Source organism: Schistocerca americana, chromosome 3, assembly GCF_021461395.2.
Source record: "Schistocerca americana isolate TAMUIC-IGC-003095 chromosome 3, iqSchAmer2.1, whole genome shotgun sequence".
Taxonomy (NCBI): Eukaryota; Metazoa; Arthropoda; class Insecta; order Orthoptera; family Acrididae; genus Schistocerca; species Schistocerca americana.
Window position 1 is genome coordinate 875310658 of NC_060121.1, and position 17246 is coordinate 875327903.

Genomic DNA, 17246 nt, shown 5'->3' on the forward strand with positions numbered 1-17246 from the left:
GTGTTACTGGAAAAGGAACAAGGCAAACGCTAAGAAGGCTTCAGAAGTTGTTTGTTATTGTTTAGTACCTGTCCCTGTATTGAGGTGCTAATTTGTTTACATTATTACACATATTATGTTTGTTAGTTTTTAAGTTTTATATTTATGCAATTCTTATCTTTCTTCTGTAAACCATGTCGTAAGTACATCAGTCATCTCACATGGTCATCAGTGAATGTCTGGAAAAAGACCTGTCAAACATCGATTGCTGCGCGACGGCTGGTGATGTCGCTAGTAAGAGACGGATTGAGCTGACGCGATGGGTCGGGGTCTGTACTTGAGCTGCAATTCCTGAGCCGTAGCTTTGCACGGACGTGGCGTACCTGTGGCTGGTCTGACGACCTGTTTTCTTTTTCGCAGACCGGCCTGAAGAGTGGCGCGCCACACTGTGGGAGGGCCGCAGCCGCCAGATGGAGCCGAGGTGCAGCGCCTGCCCGGACTGACCCACACAACTGGCTGCCAAGGTAGGCGGCGGCAGCGAGCGGGCTAGCAACGAACTGACCAGCAGCTCTCGCCGGCAGGGACACTGACGCACTGCCCGTTCTCCTGAGGCAAAGGGCTCACTAACTCGTCATCATCACAGTCAGTTATCCTCGCCTGCAGTAGAAGACTCCTGAAAACCTTTCTTCATTACCATACTGCTAGTCTACTAATAACCCGATACATGTCTATTAGTAAAACTTGCCAAGCAAGCCCGCATTCGCATACATTGTATGTCTGTCTCAACGCTTCATATGTGCGTAGAAACACGTAACATGGACACCTTCCGTCAGGAAGAAGCCTCTGAAATTGCCCCACACTTGATTTCTAGGATTCTTAATGCTCCATCTGCAGCAAGGGCATAGCTTTTTCCTCCTATGAAGACGCCGTTTCTCTTAATCATCACCTCGTGATGCACTTGCAAAGTTGCTGACATGTATTTTCTGGAGTAACGTCGTCTAGATCGATTAATACTTTTCTGTGTCTATAACGTCGTTTCGGCTACTGCCATCATCAGATGCAGTCACTAGCCAAAAGAAAAAAAAAAAAACTATCTCTCTGTCAGACAGAGAGACACAGAGAGAGAGAGAGAGAGAGAGAGAGAGAGAGAGAGAGAGAGAGACACAGAGAGAGAGAGAGAGAGAGAGAGAGAGAGAGAGAGAGAGAGAGAGACACAGACAGAGAGAGAGAGAGAGAGAGAGAGAGGCAGCCAGAGAGGGAGAGAGAGAGAGAGAGAGAGAGAGAGAGAGAGAGAGAGAGAGAGAGAGAAAGGGGGGGGGGGACGTGAATCTACCCACGGCAGTCTCTGTTCTGCTGCGTTCAGTTTGCGAAACCGTTGCATATCCGCCAGGAGTTAATTAGTACAGGGTTCGGTTCTAGAAGAGGTGATCACGCATTCTTACTTTTTCGTCACCCCCTCCCCTTCTCCCCAAATATACGAGGGTTAGAACTTAAATAGTGGCTTCTATTTATTCACAACCGATACAAAAGAGTTACATGTTTGCACCCGTTACTATTCTTCAAAGTAGTGTGAAGAAACCGTTGCCAGCGATGTGGAAGGCGTAGTATACCGTTAGCAGAGCCCGTTCTGTTGATGGTGCGAATGGAGCAGTCTACTGCCTGTCGAATCTCTGGAACAGTTCTGAAGCGAATGCCACGAAGTGGTTCCTTCATCTTCGGAATCAGATCAGTCACAAGGACTGAAGTCCGGGGAGTGTGGTGGGCGGTACAGTACTTCTCAGTCTCATCGACCGAACAGAGCAGCCACAGCTTGCGCTGTGTACGCCCGCGCATTGTCGTGCAAAATGATGGGTGGGTTGCGCAGAAAGTGTCGCCGCTTCTTTCGCAAAGCTGGTCGCAGTTGATGCTCCATAAACGAACAGTAATACTGTGCATTGACGGTCTGCCGTGGAGGAACGTAATGCGTTAGAATAACACCATCACAGTCGTACACGAGAATCACCATAACTTTTACCATACTGGGGCTCTGACGCACTTTCGACTTTCGCTGCGACCCATAATGACGCCATTCGTTGGATTGGTGTTTCAGTTTTGACCCATGTCTCATCCAATGTTAAGATACGGCGTAAGGAAGCCTCTCCTTCGCTCTCATAGCGCTCCAAGTGCGTCTGAGCAGCGTCATAACGCATCCATGTCTGCATTTCCGTCAAGTCATGCGGAACGCATCGTGATGCAATTTTTCGCATGCCCAGGCGTTCCTTCAGGATGCGAAGCACAGTCGCGTGCGCTAATCCGGTTTCGTGGGCGAGCTCACGAATCGCATGGTGTCGATCACTGTCCACTACCGCGGCAACAGCCTGCACTTCTGCTTCAGAGACGCTGGGACGACCTGCCCGATGCGTGTCTGGCACAGTTTGCTGACCTTCATTGAAGGCTTTTACCCAACGTGCCACTGTTCTGTACGGCAATGCCGATTCCCAGCACGCCCCTTGAAGACGTTGATGACACTGTCGTGCTGTACGACCTCTGACACATTCAATCTTGATCCAACTCCGTTGTTCCTGTTTCGAAAACATAGTGACTCCGTTACGTTAGACCGCTCGCTCACAAGCGACTGTGTGTCACTAGATAGTGCGCGCGCCGGTGACGTGGGACGGGCGAGTCCATTTGCTGGGGGTAAGGTTGGTATGTCAAGAACGTGTGCTATCAGCGACAATAGTATATTCCATTGCATAGTGTCACCACAGCAGTGTTGCCATTATTTAAGTTCCAACCTACGTAATTTTCTGTCATTTACAATTTTTAAGTATGACAGTTGCCTAAGCTTTAATAATATAGCGTGTATAATATGTTTTAATACAGAGGATGGGCAGTTAGTCAGCTGTTAAACGTGCGTTTGGTGCAATAATACTAAAAATAAATGAAAATACAAATTTACCATCAGCGCGCAAACATTGCATCTTTTCAACACTGATTTACAAATTTTGTAACATCTACGGTCATCAGTCCCCTAGACTTAGAACTACTTAAACCTAACTAACCTAAGGACATCACACACATCCATGCCCGAGGCAGGATTCGAACCTGCTACCGTAGCGGTCACGCGGTACCATACTGAAGCGCCTAGAACCGCTCGGCCACAACGGCCGGCCAATCGCAGTACACACAGTTGTCTGTTCACGCTGTCGTTCCAGATAACGCTGTTGTAAAACCTCAGGATTAGCATCTTTTGTTTGATTGTGTACAAGTCACAGGATCTCGATCTTCATGTAGGCCTTGAAGTAAAGTGGGCCTGTGTGGTCTCATTTTCAGCCTTTTCTGGTTTCGTCATAGGCTGCTTCTTGCTATTCTGTCGTGCTTCGACGCTTTTCTTTGAGATTTAGTCAACGATAGCACAAAAGATTGCGCGACAATATTAAGACGGCCTTTTGTACTGACAGACGTTGGCCTGCTTGCGGGAGGAAGCGCCACTACTGTCGCGGTCTCTTCAGATCTGTTATTTAACTTACAAATATCTTGTCGCGGTATGGAGGTTGGGTGTCCGAAAAACGTTCAACAAAGAACGCACAAACATCACTGTAATTCTGTTTACAAAACAAGTACACACTGTTCCATGGTTGACTTCGTATAAATTCTCACATTACAAAAAACACCACCACCTCAAACTATTAGTGACAACTGTCTAATGGCCCAACCCTTCGCAATAATTTACTTACATTAATACTTAGTGCATCCCACAGGAATAACATACACGAATAGGCCAATAGTATATTGATGAGAGTTCTGCCTCAAAGTGCATTTTCGAGTAAAAATTGCAGGATGAAAACCAAGAATTTAATTTGGCAGTTTTCCCCAGCCAAATTCTACATAAATCCAACGAAAACAAAATTCTCCAACAAAGTTGACTTATTTAAAAACTTAGGAAATTATTGTAAAGAAAATTTTAATTTAATTAAAAGAAAAATACAATTTTTTAAAAATTCATTCAAATTCAGTAACATGAATTGGACGATGTTTGTTTTTTATCTCGATAAGTAAATTGTAATCCTACAATCTTATCTAATTTATCATCATCATTTGTAAAGATTTAAATATATCGATCTGGAAGAGTAATTTTATATTTATCATCTAAAAGTAATAAAAATTTTTCACCAATTTTAGTTGGTAAAATTACAGCTTTTGTAATAATATAAGACCTATATTTTTAAAGTTCTCATAATTGAGTGAACACTTCTGAACATCCATTACTATAATTAAGCTTAGTTAATAGAATTTCAATGCTTTTTCGTCTGGAACACGTTTGGAGAACATTTTATATTTTTTGATTTCTTAAATTTTTTGATATATAGATAAAATGGTAGCATTGAAGATCTATTAACTGAACTCAACTTTGTTGGTCATTTTGTTTTCGTTGTATTTATGCAGAATTTGGTTGGGGAAATTTGCGAAATTAAATTCTCTGTTTACATTCTAGAATTTTTACTCGAAAATGCACTTTGAGCCAATTACATGATGTCAAGTCAAGGTGTGCGCTCAACGTTGTCACCATTTCTCTTAGCACCAGGATTATGAATAGAGGTCCGGAGAGTATGAATATCCGAATGTGGAAACAAGAAAAACGCTGAAACTTCCTGGAAGATTAAAACTGTGTGCCGGACCGAGACTCGAACTTTGGGGACCTTTGCCTTTCGCGGGCAAGTGCTCTACCAACTTTTTTTTATCGTTGTGTTTTGTCGTTGCGGACGTCACATAACATCCGTTCAGTTTCGTTTGTTGATCCTTCCACTCAGTTTTGTATTACAGAGGCCAGCCGGCTCTCTGAACCAACTGAGCTACCCAAGCACGACTCACGCCCCCGTCATCACAGCTTTACTTCTGCCAATATCGCGTCTCCTACCCCAGGCTATGGCTAAGCCGTGTCTCCGCAGTATCCTTTCCTTCAGGAGTGCTAGTTCTGCAAGCTTCGCAGGAGAGCTTCTGTAAAGTTTGGAAGGTAGGAGACGAGGTACTGGCAGAAATAAAGCTGTGAGGACGGGGCGTGAGTCGTGCTTGGGTAGCTCAGTTGGTAGAGCACTTGCCCGCGAAACGCAAATGTCCCGAGTTCGAGTCTCGGTCCGGCACACAGTTTTAATCTGCCGGGAACTTTCATAACAGCGCACACTCCGCTGCAGAGCGAAAATCTCATTCAAGAAAAACGCTTTTTTTTTCTCTCTTCGGTCGTTCCCGCCAACGGTCAACAAAGTCAGTGCTTTCGCCTTTTTTACTCTTAATGGAGAGCAATTCCGTTTGTGTTTCCCTTACTCAACTTCCAGTGGTCTGTCGCTTCTAGCTGTGACTAGAGAACGCAGTCGGATTTGTTGTTTACAGCGTGAATGAGCAGCCTGTGAATACAGTGGCCGCCTTTACCTGGATGTAGTGCTTTTCTAGCCACCCCACACACGCGCGCTAGTTCTCAAGCGAACAACGCTAGTGTCATATGTTCAACACAGCCGTCAATGTTCTAAAATTCTTTACCACGGCTACACTATTTCCTTGATATTTTATTTCCTGAAAATCATCTAAGAACCTTGGAAGTTATCGAATATAAAAATATAGAAGGGCATGCAAAAATACAGACGCCGTGCCTCGAGACACTTGCGCCTGCCTGCACCGGCGCATTGCTTGTACTGTCGTCAGGTCTCGCAGAGATGGCCGCCTATACTCCTTTAACGGGACGGGCAACCCTCCGACCGCCACGTCGTTCTGTGGCGAGGCGTTACGACCAACACGTCGTCGCCTTTGCGCGCTTCCACCGTCCTTCAGCCACTTTCCCGTGGATAGTCACGGGATAGCACGCCAACAGCCGACCGCCTTCGCCGTTTGCGAGATGAACATCCCCTGGCGCCGAGACATAAAAGTTTGCCGTCCGCCACAGTCGCTCGTGTCATTGGACTTCCCCGTTTGCACACCCTGTCGCCGCTAGCTAGAATGGTTCCCCAAGTGGCCTCTACTATCCTCAGTAAACTTTTCTTACCGCGTCACGTGCCAGCACACTCCACAACGCGGCATTTAGCCTCGCGATGGGCGGCGGTAATTAAGTTCGTGAATTCCAATAATATCGTCATAAAGACCGATGGAAACACACATGCAACGTGGTTTGACAAGGCGACGTTCTGCAACATAAATTAGTTACCTATGAGCTGCAGTGAATGTTAAACATGTTTAACGATCTCTGTATGAAGGCAGCCTGCCAATAACAATAAGCAATTTCTCGTTCTTATGTCAGCAATAAAAAATTGTATACTGCGTCTCTAACAAGTTTTTGAACAATGTTACGATGCAGATGGTCTGTACAAGGGCGATGTACTTGAGGGCAGTGTTATGGAAATGGAAGAGGACCTAGATAAAGATAAATAAAAATAAATGTCGTGTGAGTAGGGCCTCCCGTCGGGTAGACCGTTCGCCGGGTGCAATTCTTTCAATTTGACGTCACTTTTTCGACTTGCGCGTCGATGGGGATGAAATGATGATGATTAGGGCAACACAACACCCAGTCGCTGAGCGGAGAAAATCTCCGACCCAGCCGGGAATCGAACCCCGGCCCTGAAGATTGATATTCTGTGGCGCTGACCTCTCAGCTACCGTGGGCGGACTTAGGTGAAGATGAAATAGGAGATATGATACTGTGTGAAGAATTTGACAGAGGACTGAAAGACTTAAGTCGAAACTAGCCTCCGGGAGTAGACAACATTCTGTTAGAACTACTGATAGCCTAGGAAGAGCCAGCCGTGAGAAAACTCTTACATCTGGTGCGCAAGATGTATGAGACAGGCGAAATAGCCTCATACTTGAAGAAGAATCTAATTATTCCAATTCCAAAGAAAGAAGGTGCTGACAGGTGCGAAAATTACCGAAATATCGATTTAATAAGTCACTGTTGCAAAGGCCCGCCCGGTTGACCGTGCGGTCTAACGCGCGGCTTTCCGGGCGGGAAGGAGCGCCTGGTCCCCGGCACGAATCCGCCCGGCGGAACCGGCCAGTTTGTGGAAGGTTTTTAGGCGGTTTTCCATCTGCCTCGGTGAATGCGGGCTGGTTCCCCATATCCCACCTCAGTTACACTATGTCGGCGATTGCTGCGCAAACAAGTTCTCCACGTACGCGTACACCTCCATTACCCCACCACGCAAACATAGGGGTTACACTCGTCTGGTGTGAGAAGTTCCCTGGGGGGGTCCACCGGGGGCCGAACCGCACAATAACCCTGGGTTAGGTGTGGGGCGGCGGAGGGATGAAGTGGACTGGGATAGTCGTCCTGGGTTTATGGACCCCTGCGGCTGCGGCGGGGACGGAGCCTCTCCGTCGTTTCTAGGTCCCCCGTTAACATACAATACAATACAATACAATACACAGTTGCAAAATACTAATACGAATACTTCACAGACGAATTGAAAAACTGGTAGAAACCGACCTAGGGGAAGATCAGTTTGGATTCCGCAAGGCAGTACTGACTGTGACTTACGTTAGAAGATAGGTTATGGAAAGGCAAACCTAAGTTTCTAGCATTTGTAGACTTAGAGAAAGCTTTTGACAATGTTGACTGGCGTACTGCCTTCCAAATGCTCAAGTGAGCATGGATAAAATACAGGGAGCGAAAGCCTATTTACGTGTAGTTGAACTACCGCCCTCCTGAATGGGCCTAGTATACAAAGCTGCCACAGCGCTCCGTACTTCACGTGTGTCGCCGTCAGGAACCCGAGCTTTTCTCTAAATGGACCAGAGCAGTGATTGACTGGGGCGGCTTCCTCTGTGTGTAATACGTTGCAAAAGTGCTGGCTCTTACTGGTGGCGGTAAAGCGAGGTAACCCGTTCCGTACAGACGAGTCGTATCCCGCCCACGGGCAGTTCCGGTACCTCGTTGCAGCCGGCGGCGGTGGTGTTGCGTGTGAGGCTCCACGGGTGACGCACGGCCGCAGCACGAGGGCGTGTCCTGTGCGCTGTCTGGAGGGAAAAGCGCTGCACAGTCCAGGCCAGCTCTGCCGGGCGAAAGTCGCCGCGCACACTCACGCTGGTTACCCGCTGCGGAACAACTCCGTTACTTCACAGCTCCGGTACACAAATCGCGGCGGTTTCCAGAAGCTCAACCGATTGTCTGAAACACAGCTCGTCCACGACGCAGCAGAGATGGGAGGTCCAGTTGGTGCTCCGCTCCCTTGTGAACTAAATACACTACTGGCCATTAAAATTGCTACACCAAGAACAAATGCAGATGATAAACGGGTATTCATTGGACAAACATATTATACTAGAACTGACATGTGATTACATTTTCACGCAATTTGGGTGCATAGATCCTGCGTAATCAGTACCCAGAACAACCACCTCTGGCCGTAATAACGGCCTCGATAAGCCTGGGCGTTGAGTCAAACAGAGCTTGGATGGCGTGTACAGGTACAGATGCCAATGCAGCTTCAACACGATACCACAGTTCATCAACAGTAGTCACTGGCGTATTGTGACGAGCCAGTTGCTCGGCCACCATTGACCAGACGCTTTGAATTGGTGAGAGATGTGGAGAATGTGCTGGCCAGGGCAGCAGTCGAACATTTTCTGTATCCACAAAGGCCCGTACAGGACCTGCAACATCTGGTCGTGCATTATCCTGCTGAAATGTAGGGTTACGCAGGAATCGAATGATGGATTCAGCCACTGGTCGTAACACATCTGAAATGTAACGTCCACTGTTCAAAGTGCCGTCAATGCGAACAAGAGGTGACCATCACGCCGGGTGATACGCCAGTACGGTGATGACGAATACAGGCTTCCAATGTGCGATCACCGCGATGTCGCCAAACACGGATGCGACCATCATGATGCTGTAAACAAAACCTGGACTCATCCGAAACAATGACGTTTTGCCATTCGTGCACCCAGGTTCGTCGTTGAGTAGACCATCGCAGGCGCTCCTGTCTGTGATGCAGCGTCAAGGGTAACCGCAGCCGTGGTCTCCGAGCTGATAGTCCATGCTGCTGCAAACGTCGTCGAACTGTTCGTGCAGATGGTTGTTGTCTTGCAAACGTCCCCCATCTGTTGACTCGGGGATCGAGGCGTGGCTGCACGATCCGTTACAGCCATGCGGATAAGATGCCTGTCATCTCGACTGCTAGTGATACGAGGTTCAAAATGGTTCAAATGGCTCTGAGCACTATGGGACTAAACTGCTGAGGTCATTAGTCCCCTAGAACTTAGAACTAGTTAAACCTAACTAACCTAAGGACATCACAAACATCCATGCCCGAGGCAGGATTCGAACCTGCGACCGTAGCGGTCTTGCGGTTCCAGACTGCAGCGCCTTTAACCGCACGGCCACTTCGGCCGGCCAGTGATACGAGGCCGTTGGGATCCAGCACTGCGTTCCGTATTACCCTCCTGAACCCACCGATTCCTTATTCTGCTAACAGTCATTGAATCTCGACCAACGCGAGCAGCAGTGTCGTGATACGATAAACAGCAATCGCGATAGATTACAATCCGACCTTTATCAGTCGGAAACGTGATGGTACGCATTTCTCCTCCTTACACGAGTCGTCCAACAACGTTTTACCAGGCAACGCCGGTCAACTGCTGTTTGTGTATGAGAAATCGGTTGGAAACTTTGCTCATGTCAGCATGTTGTAGGTGTCGCCACCGGCGCCAACTTTGTGTGAATGCTAAGAAAAGCTAATCATTTTCATATCACAGCATCTTCTTCCTATCTGTTAAATTTCGCGTCTGTAGCACGTCATCTTCGTGGTGTAGCAATTTTAATGGCCAGTAGTGTACTTACTTAGGCCGGTATTATAGCATCGTATTTCTTTGACAAAAGAATATGATAAAATATTCCTCAAATTTCTTTGAAAAAGATCTTTGACGTGGCGCTAATAAGGGGTTGTACACTGTAGTCACATTTTCGCCAAATTTCAAGATGGTGGATAACTTATTATTCGCTGCAGTTGCTAGTACCACAATTGCGCCGCGTGTGTGTATTTGGAATAAAAGCGGCGGAAAAAAGAAAGCGTACTTGGTTGATGCCATAGGTATTACGTCAAGATAATAAAAGCATTCAGCAAAATTTGTTACGAGAGCTGCAAGTGGAGGACGTAAAGTCTCATATATAAATTACTGACGAATGGATGGGAGTGTATTTCAGTATTTGCTCAGTAAAGTGGTTTCTCATATTACAAAACAGAATACTCTCTTGGGAAATGGTGTACCTGCAGAAGACAGGCAAACTGTGACACTGTGATTTTCTTTATACAGGAGCGAGCCACTCTTATTTACAACACAGTACTCGAGTATCACATTGCGAATTAACCAAAATGATTCCAGAAACGTGTGAAGCGATTTATAAAGCGCTGAGGAGGAAATCTGTAAAGGTACATAAAAGTTTAGTACACTATATGGGCAATAAGTACTATCTATAATTTTGAATAATTTAATGAATGGAATTAGTGTTCCAACAACTACAAAATTAATAAAAAGTACAAACAGATGGTCTTTTTAACTTGTGGCATCCAGAGTTCAAAAACAGACAAAGGAGGATGAAAAGCTTGGAGAGAATTTTTTTTATTTTAGTGTGTGACAACATTCTCTATTTCGGCTTCCTGAAAAGCTGCCTGGATGTTTCCAGGTGTAGAAGTAGATGGCTGTAGGTGTGATTGTGGACATATGTTGCCTGCAGCACATTCCACCTGCCCATCAACACAGAAATATAACATGCACTGTGCCCCTTCCTCACCCCCCACCCCCCACCCCCCAACCACCACACTAGTGGAACCAAGTTTATTAAAAAAAAAAAAAAAAAAAAAAAGTCGAAGGAACACATTAGCTTTGAAGCCAAGTTTACAAACACACTGCAGAGACGTCAAACAGCTGTAGTGACGCCAGCGCTCCAAGCGGTTACACCTCACATTGCAGTGAACACAAGAAGAACGACTTTTATGATCAAATGTACAGCGAGGCCCTACAATTGGCCATATACACTCCTGGAAATTGAAATAAGAACACCGTGAATTCATTGTCCCAGGAAGGGGAAACTTTATTGACACATTCCTGGGGTCAGATACATCACATGATCACACTGACAGAACCACAGGCACATAGACACAGGCAACAGAGCATGCACAATGTACAGTGTGCTCTGACCTCAACAAAGTGGTTCAACGTATCGCAATTTGACCGGCCACAAAGCTCGCAACAGTTTACGTTTTGACTTACGGCGATGTTCATATGCTGGCGCTACATTCTGTAGTGCCAGAATGACATGTTTTGTGGCCGGTAATTGACGTCTAGTTGTAACGCAAGATTTTTGTACATGGTTGATTCGATTATGGACGACCCACCCGAATCTAGTCATCAGTGAATAAACAAAACTTGCTACGCAACTTTTCACAATTATTATAGTGTGACTAGTACAGTGTATATCCACCTTTCGCAGCAATGCAGGCTGCTATTCTCCCATGGAGACGATCGTAGAGATGCTGGATGTAGTCCTGTGGAACGGCTTGCCATGCCATTTCCACCTGGCGCCTCAGTTGTACCAGCGTTCGTGCTGGACGTGCAGACCGCGTGAGACGACGCTACATCCAGTCCCAAACATGCTCAATGGGGGACAGATCCGGAGATCTTGCTGGCCAGGGTAGTTGACTTACACCTTCTAGAGCACGTTGGGTGGCATGGGATACATGCGGACGTGCATTGTCCTGTTGGAACAGCAAGTTCCCTTGCCGGTCTAGGAATGGTAGAACGATGGGTTCGATGACGGTTTGGATGTACCGTGCACTATTCAGTGTCCCCTCGACGATCACCAGTGGTGTACGGCCAGTGTAGGAGATCGCTCCCCACACCATGATGCCGGGTGTTGGCCCTGTGTGCCTCGGTCGTATGCAGTCCTGATTGTGGCGCTCACCTGCACGGCGCCAAACACGCATACGACCATCATTGGCACCAAGGCAGAAGCGACTCTCATCGCTGAAGACGACACGTCTCCATTCGTCCCTCCATTCACGCCTGTCGCGACACCACTGGAGGCGGGCTGCACGATGTTGGGGCGTGAGCGGAAGACGGCCTAACGGTGTGCGGGACCGTAGCCCAGCTTCATGGAGACGGTTGCGAATGGTCCTCGCCGATACCCCAGGAGCAACAGTGTCCCTAATTTGCTGGGAAGTGGCGGTGCGGTCCCCTACGGCACTGTGTAGGATCCTACGGTCTTGGCGTGCATCCGTGCGTCGCTGCGGTCCGGTCCCAGGTCGACGGGCACGTGCACCTTCCGCCGGCCACTGGCGACAACATCGATGTACTGTGGAGACCTCACGCCCCACGTGTTGAGCAATTCGGCGGTACGTCCACCCGGCCTCCCGCATGCCCACTATACGCCCTCGCTCTAAGTCCGTCAACTGCACATACGGTTCACGTCCACGCTGTCGCGGCATGCTACCAGTGTTAAAGACTGCGATGGAGCTCCGTATGCCACGGCAAACTGGCTGACGCTGACGGCGGCGGTGCACAAATGCTGCGCAGCTAGCGCCATTCGACGGCCAACACCGCGGTTCCTGGTGTGTCCGCTGTGCCGTGTGTGTGATCATTGCTTGTACAGCCCTCTCGCAGTGTCCGGAGCAAGTATGGTGGGTCTGACACACCGGTGTCAATGTGTTCTTTTTTCCATTTCCAGGAGTGTATATTTGACGACAGGCGAGATTTGTCAAAGTTCCGTATTACACCATCTAATTTCTTTGACATAAATAATTGACATATCACCTTTGACAAAGAAATATGATAGTGTAATACCTGCCTTACGTAATATTTGAACAGATATGTGACTCGACCGAAGCTGCTGTTCACGGTACAGGCTATACACAAGTGACGTAGCGGGCAGCGTCTATAGCCCTGTGACGCTGTTCACAGGCGACGGCGTTAGTAACGTGTCTCAGACACTTACACACGACCGGTGCTGGTCCTCAACATAAACGGATGTAAAATAATGCTCGTAAGCAGACGAAAACGCGGCGGTGATCAGGGCCCAGTCTTCACATCGCCCTGATGCAGACAGTAGCAGTCGGAACGTTGGTAGTTTCAAGGCATGTGATGCGGTCACGCAACCAGAAGGACTATATTGGAATTGGATCCAGCCACGAATGCCTACACGCTCTTAGATCTGGTAGCGTTTGAGATTATGTGATCGGCGATGAGCCACAACATTCAGGGACAAAACTCTATCTGTCTGGAGTCATGTAACGTGGAAAAAATGAGAGAGATGTAGCCGTGGGGAAGGTCGGATGCCAGAGTCTGAACAGTCAGGAAGCGTACTTCACACACGAAAGGGTCGCCCACAGGAACTTTTGTTCGGCTATGGAGTATTCCTCACCGATCTGTGAGTTTTACTACGTTGGGTTAACGAGAGAGAGAGTGGAATGATTCACAGAAGAGCTGTGCGATTCGCCAATTCGTCACGGATGTGTGTGGCCAGCGTGAGCGTTCCCCAGAGATGGTCAGGAAACTGCAACAGAGGAGATGTCCTTCGCGGAGACAGCTAGCCTCCCTCACAAAATCGGGAGAGCCTACGTTCCGAAGTGGGCTGGTTCAGCGAGCGTATACCTGGCCCTGCGAACGGGACCAGACAAACCTGTGCTGCTACGGAAACTCACCATCCGCCAATCCCTAAATGGAAAACGAAAGACGGAAAATAATTCCAGCACAGGTACAGACTACCGGATATAGCAGTAGCAGTGTAAATAGTTCAGTTCTCTCCGTGCTCTGACCTCAACAAAGTGGTTCAACGTATCGCAATTTGACCGGCCACAAAGCTCGCAACAGTTTACGTTTTGACTTACGGCGATGTTCATATGCTGGCGCTACATTCTGTAGTGCCAGAATGACATGTTTTGTGGCCGGTAATTGACGTCTAGTTGTAACGCAAGATTTTTGTACATGGTTGATTCGATTATGGACGACCCACCCGAATCTAGTCATCAGTGAATAAACAAAACTTGCTACGCAACTTTTCACAATTATTATAGTGTGACTTCTGAAATTTTCCCGGCGTATTTCTTCTTCCAGTAATTTTCGGGTTTGCAGCCGGATCCCATCAACGTTCTGCCACGGTATTTCGGCCCAGAGAGGGCTGCGGTAACCTTTAAAATTAGCAGTGGCAGAACATTGCATTTCCATGGGACATTCAATGGAATACAATAATACCAAAATTTTAGTTCCAGTTTCCATCTACTGGGACTCTGCAATTACAAAATCCGTGGAACTACGACTTGCTGATAATTTAATGAATCGTGATAACGGCTTTCAGCTGGATAAAAATTGGAATCCAATTATTAAAATAATGCGGAGACAACGGAATCGACATGCCCAGTCGATACTCAGCGATTAGTTTGTTCTTACTTCACCACTGAGGGCAGCACACACAACTTGACTGCCTCGTGCATGTCACCTCCTTACGCATGCGCCAGTACTATTCGCATGCGCGGAATTCGCTAGACAATTGTTCGCAACGCCGTGGCTGCAATCTCTTAACAACTGGAGAAATTTCGACCGAACGTGGTTGATTTACAAGTTGCAATGTGTCTGCTGAGTCTTTTATTTTCTCATTTAAGATAAGTAACCAGGAAACATTTGGCAATGAGCTAGAGCTGTAATCAGTCTGCCATATCTAGAGATGCCGCTAATCGCTTCGATGGGCAATAAGATCACGGTAAGGAAAGTAGTGGGACATTGTTTCCTGGAAGACCGAGAGAGCCAAGTCGCGTAATTGGCGACGGTTTCCTCACTTGTGCGCACTGTCACGTTTTCTAGTGATACGTGGGTGTTGAATGTAGTCCCACCCACGCCATGTTACTGACGACACGCTGCAGAGGGATAAATTCAATGCTGTCTTATAACCTATTCCACCAAACTCGTAGTGTTGTTCAGTCAGCAGCACACGTTCTGAAACTCGGGAATTCCGACTGTATTTATTAATTATACAATCATTGCACTACATCTACATCTACATCCATACTCCGCAAGCCACCTGACGGTGTGTGGCGGAGGGTACCTTGGGTACTTCTATCGGTTCTCCCTTCTGTTCCAGTCTCGTACTGTTCGTGGAAAGAAAGATTGTCGGAATGCCTCTGTGTGGGCTCTAATCTTTCTGATTTTATCCTCACGGTCTTTTCGCGAGATATACGTAGGAGGGAGAAATATACTGCTTGACTCCTCGGTGAAGGTATGTTCTCGAAACAACAAAAGCCCGTACCGAGCTACTGAGCGTCTCTCTTGCAGAGTCTTCCACTGGGGTTTATCTATCATCTCCGAAACGCTTTCGCGCTTACTAAATCATCCTGTAACGGAGCGCGCTGCTCTCCGTTGGATCCCACACCGGTGAGAAATATTCAAGTAGTGGGCGAACAAGTGTACTGTAAACTACTTGCTTTGTTTTCGGACTGCATTTCCTTAGGATCCTTCCAATGAATCTGTCTGGCACCTGCTTGATCGACGATTAATTTTATATGGTCATTCCATTTTAAATCACTCCTAACGCCAACTCCCAGATAATTTATGGAATTAACTGCTTCCAGTTGCTGACCTGCTATATTGTAGCTAAATGATAAGGGATCTTTCTTTCTATGTATTCGCAGCACATTACACGTGTCTACATTGAGATTCAATTGCCATTCCCAGCACCATGCGCCAATTCGTTGCAGATCTCCTGCATTTCAGTACAATTTTCCATTGTTACAACCTCTCGATATACTACAGCATCATCCGCAAAAAGCCTCAGTGAACTTCCGATGCTATACACAAGGTAAAAAAAATTGGCTCTGAGCACTATGGGACTTAACATCTGAGGTCATCAGTTCCCTAGAACACATCCATGCCCGAGGCAGGATTCGAACCTGCAACCGTAGCGGTCACGCGGTTCCAGACTGAACAGCCTAGAACCGCACGGCCACACCGGCGGCCGGCTCCACAAGGTCATTTATATATATTGTGAATAGCAACGGTCCTACGACACGCCCCTGCGGCACACCTGAAATCGCTCTTACTTCTGAAGACTCCTTTCCATTGAGAATGACATGCTGCGTTCTGTCATCTAGGAACTCTTCAATCCAATCACACAATTAGTCTGATGGTCCATATGCTCTTACTTTGTTCATTAAACGACTGTGGGGAACTGTATCAAACGCCTTGCGGAAGTCAAGAAACACGACATCTACCTGGGAACCCGTGTCTATCGCTCTCTGAGTCTCGTGAATGAATAGCGCGAGATGTGTCTCACACGATCGTCGTTTCCGAAACCCATGCTCATTCCTAAAGAGTAGATTTCTAGTCTCCAGGAAAGTCATTATACTCGAACATAATACGTGTTCCAAAATTCTACAACTGATCGACGTTAGAGATATAGGTTTATAGTTGCACTACAGTGCGGCATTTGTAGTTATTCTATTCAGTAATGTTATTTAGAGTGCCAACTGCAAACATGTCAACAGAATGTAACAATTATTCTTTTAACTGCATAAAATTTTGTCTTGGACCATGGCTAGTTCGTTTCAGGTACCCTTCACGATCCACGATTGATATCGTTTAGTCAGTACATTCAAATCAAGAAACCGGTAATATTCTCATTATTTTAATGAAAGTCTTCCGGGGTCGCTTTCCAGTGTTTCAGTTACTATTACCTTGAGGTAAACGGGTTGTTGTCAGGTGGGCCGCTAGTGGCTGGGGTGCTGTGCCGTGCCGTGTGTAGTGCCTGTGGTCACCGATCGGCGGCGCTCAACTGAAATGGATCGAGATTATCGTCGTCATCATGTATCTAGGTGGAGGCGGCTCCTCTGTCGCTCGCGAACTATCTATAGCCAGCACATTCTCCACATCTCTCACCAATTCAAAGCGTCTGGTCAATGGTGGCCGAGCAATTGGCTCGTCACAATACGCCAATCACTACTGTTGATGAACTGTGGTATCGTGTTGAAGCTGCATGGGCATCTGTACCTGTACACGCCATCCAAGCTCTGTTTGACTCAATGCCCAGGCTTATCGAGGCCGTTATTACGGCCAGAGGTGGTTGTTCTGGGTACTGATTACGCAGGATCTATGCACCCAAATTGCGTGAAAATGTAATCACATGTCAGTTCTAGTATAATATGTTTGTCCAATGAATACCCGTTTATCATCTGCATTTGTTCTTGGTGTAGCAATTTTAATGGCCAGTAGTGTATTTAGTTCACAAGGGAGCAGAGCACCAACTGGACCTCCCATCTCTGCTG

At 47.1% G+C, this 17246-nt stretch overlaps 1 long non-coding RNA gene across 1 annotated transcript in view; it reads left to right on the forward strand.

Annotated features, from left to right (window-relative positions):
• Positions 1 to 17246, forward strand: part of LOC124607379 — a 392833-nt gene that overhangs the window by 305996 nt on the left and 69591 nt on the right. Inside the window, exon 3 of the long non-coding RNA XR_006978822.1 lies at positions 400 to 503. This is a non-coding gene — a long non-coding RNA (uncharacterized LOC124607379). The remainder of the gene's footprint in view (positions 1 to 399; positions 504 to 17246) is intronic.